Raw genomic sequence first — 4,131 nt, forward strand, 5'->3', positions numbered from 1 at the left:
ACATATTTCAGTGTGGAGCTGTTCTGGTTCAAGTACACTGGCATTAATTCACTCTTATCCCAGTTTATTTGAAACCCTGAGAAGCCATAATTGAGGGTATAGATTCCTGAGGTTTTGACACATAAAGCAAAATGTCGTCCGCATATAATGACAGTTGATGATTCTGCCCTTTAACGGAGACAGGTGATATTCTCGGGATGCCGTCGTATACTTGTGGCTAGTGGCTCAATGGCTAAAGCAAATAAAAAAGGTGAGAGGGGATCTCCCTGTCTAGTGCCATGGTATAGTGGGAACTGGGGGGAGATATTCTGGTTAGTGATCACACTAGTTGTGGCACTAGTATATAATATTTGCATTAAAGAGCGTTTGAGGCAATCGGCCATTTGACGCTGCATGTTTAAACATACGCNTGTTAACAACAGAGGGTGCTACATAACACACTTTCAGGAAAAGTCACGGACTGGGAGACTTTAATATGTTTATTGAAAAAAAGTTACATACAATCAAAAAACAGCTGCGGGTAAAATGTACCCGTTGGCGGTTCTAGTGTTAAAGGTCACATATTTCAGTGTGGAGCTTTTCTGGTTCAAGTACACTGGCATTAATTCACTCTTATCCCAGTTTATTTGAAACCTCGAGAAGGAGCCAAAATGGTTAAACAGCTCCATAATTGAGGGCATAGATTCCTGTGGTTTTGACACATACAGTATAGCAAAATGTCATCCGCATATAATGACAGTTGATGTTTCTGCCCTTTAATGGAGACAGGTGATATTCCGGGATGTGCCGTATACTTGTGGCTCTATGGCTAAAGCAAATAAAAAAGGTGAGAGCGGATCTCCCTGTCTAGTGCCACGGTATAGTGGGAACTGGGGGGAGATATTCTGGTTAGTGATCACACTAGCTGTTTCAAAATCCGTATCCAGTCAATGAACCTCTTCCCAAAGCCAAATGTCTCTAGGGTCAAATACATATATGGCCACTCAACCAGGTCAAAGGCCTTCTGAGCGTCCACTGAAATCACAACTGTCTCTGTATTGTGCTCAGCATATAGTATGTTAAATAGGCGTCGTAGGTTGAAATAAATATGCCTATTGGGAATAAAGCCTGTTTGATCGGGGTGTACAATCGTCTGGATATAAAGCTTCAATCGGTTAGCTAGAATTTTGCTAATCAACTTTGTTTCATTAGGGATCAGTGACACAGGTCTGTAAGATGAGGCTTCCAGCTCATTCCGGCCCTTTTTCAAGATCAATGAAATATTTGCATTATAGAGCGTTTGAGGCCATTTGACGCTGCATGTCTAAACATACGAAGCAGCAGTGGGAATAGCTCCTTAGTGAAGCACTTGTAAAATTCTATAGTCAATCCGTCAGGGCCAGGTGCCTCATTATTTGGAGATTCACTAATTGCTTTATTATCTCTTCCATAGAGATGTCTTTGTCTAGATCCGCTATTGCTTCACCGTTGAGATGAGGCAAGTTCAGTTCAGAGAGAAATGACTTAATTGCATCTGTATCCCGATTACCATTGGACTTATACAGACTTGAATAGAATTCCATGAAACGTGCATTTATTTCTTTAGGGTCAGTGAGGACCGTGCCCATGTCTGATTTATTCTCAGAAATTGCCCGGGAGGCTTGTGCCTGTCTGAGCTGTCGGGCCAGCAATTTCTAGAAATGGTTTTGATTCTGTTCATCTGCTTACTAACCTGAGCGGATACATTTGTGTTATATTCATCTCTTTGGGAAACTATAGAGTTCAATGTGTCGAGGTCTCCGGAGGCTCTGTATGAACGTCCTAGCTGAGACACACCTTCATCCAGCTCCACTAACCTCCTTTCTCTTTGTTTTCTCCTACCAGCTACATAGGATATGATGCTGCCCCTAAGCACTGCTTTAATGGATTCCCATAATACTGAATCATCCACATCACCTGTATCGCTTGTAGCTATAATATCAGGCAGCCTTGTCCGACATATATTTTAGAAAACTTTTCTCTTTTAAAATGGTGTTATCGAATCTCCAGCTGTGTTCGCCTTTATGGTTGTTAAATCTGATATCGAGTGACATGGGAGCGTGATCACTGATCAAGATGTTGTGGTATCGTGTAGTCTCAACACTAGAGATCAGCTTAGAATCCAACAACATGAAATCAATCCTTGAATAGGATTTATGCACAGGAGAGAAAAGAATAATCTCTGGCAGTAGGGTTAAGTAGCCTCCAGATATCTACTAAATGTAGGTTATGCATAGTATTTTTTAGCTCCTCGCTGGATTTACTGTTCACAGACGACCTTTGGGATTGCTTATATATTAAATTGTTGTGTCAAAGAAGCACTTTCGGCGTTTTCAGCCGCTATATTCGACAACTTTCGCATTGTCTCCTGTTACCCCTTGGCGTCTTCTCGTTTCATGGCTCTTTGTGATGCTGTCTTACTTTAATCGCTGCTCGCATCGCGATCAATCCGATCTACGATTTTCGATAGTATTGTTTCGGCCAATTTTTGCTGCGTAAAACAGATAGTGTTAGTCGTTTTCACGGTGGTCCAGTGTGAGCTTCAAGCTCAGTTACGTGCGGCAAGCTGGACAGAAAGATTCGTCGAGATGTCGCTCAGGTTGTCTCGATTGGAATGTGCAGCCACAATACATACGTTGCGTTGTGTGTCTCATTGAGTCAATATTTTTCGTATCCAATTACTAATCTCCGTTGACTATCAATAAGACTATTTCAAAGTCGATAGACAAATGTCAAAGACAGTGCTGAATCATAGTGCGGAGCTGCTGTTTTGTAACAAACAGTAATACTCACACTTCATATACGTAAATTCAATTTCTTGTTGGGTTCGTCGAAAACAAAGTGTTTACACAACTCATGGTCCAAATGGAATGATGACCAGTTCGTACTTTGAAGCTGTTATTTGGACAATTCCATCTGGCAGCGTGTTGTCCAGGCACATTGCTAGTCATCGTCATGTCTATCCTGGAAGCACAGCTTACTAGCTACGTAGCACAAGTACTGTAGCTATCTCATTGCTGACTAGTGTCATCAGGCAAGAAGTGCGTCAGGGATGAATGTTGTACTCTTCGGCGTAGAAATAAAAGGGGCTTGGACCGGGGTCGTTCACTTACTTTGTTGGCCGTTCGTCAAGTCTGTCTGGTGGTCCTGGTCCACGTCCAGCGCGCCCCCTCCTACGTCCAAGGCAGTGGGCAGATGTAAGCCAAACAGAGTCAGCCGCTTCTATTCGCCTGCCAAATTGTTGGGCTTCCTACGGTTTCTCAAGACCTACTGTCTCGTTCACAAGTGCAATCCGGTCGATTGGTCCTAATTCCTGTTGCTACTATCAATTGAAATTTCGACTCTGCGTAAACTGATCGAGAGGACGGCCACTCCTCCTCGACTGTACATGCACACTAGCATAATACGATACATGTTCGAGTCCATTCAAAACCTGAACCCCCACAATCAAGAGTCTCCCCTCACCGCTCTCCTCCGTCTCCGGGCCTCCTGTCGCGTCACAAACCAAACCATTAACCAAGTAATCCGCCGTCAAGTATATGATTCAAAAAACGTTAAAATGTACCGCCAAACACAAAAAAAAGAGAAACGTAATGTTAACCATGTACAAAATGTGTTATTTTAATAGTGTATTCGTACCCCTTACACAGTACAGTAACTTTATTTACCACTTATTAGTGTTCCTATGCATTCGACCTTGCATTCTCCAAACTTAGTGGGTCAATTCTCTCCCTTCTATTACCCGTGTGAACTTTGCAAACTTTCGAACTACAATACATAGAAGTTCTCTGTGTGTAATTCTTATGCCCCGATTTCTGTTGTTTGCATACCCTACCCCTGGTGCTTATATGGTCAGTTTGATGCACGGTCTCGATCTCCCCATCGGTAATAGTAATTCTTTTTTACAAAGCAAACTTGTATCCACATGTCAGTCACTAGGTTTACCGTCTAAATATTAACATAGTCCGGTGTGAGTTGAGACGCAGTGCAAACTAATTACAAATACCAGGTTTTGAAACTGCTGGGACGTAAAAAGTCTGTCAACAACTTACCTTAGGGTCTACAACCGTTGTGGTTTGTAATATTACCCTCCCTGAAGTTACGCAGAACCTG

The sequence above is a fragment of the Notothenia coriiceps genome, unplaced genomic scaffold (assembly GCF_000735185.1).
Source record: "Notothenia coriiceps isolate Sejong01 unplaced genomic scaffold, NC01 NC01_scaffold00037246, whole genome shotgun sequence".
In the NCBI taxonomy this organism is placed as follows: domain Eukaryota; kingdom Metazoa; phylum Chordata; class Actinopteri; order Perciformes; family Nototheniidae; genus Notothenia; species Notothenia coriiceps.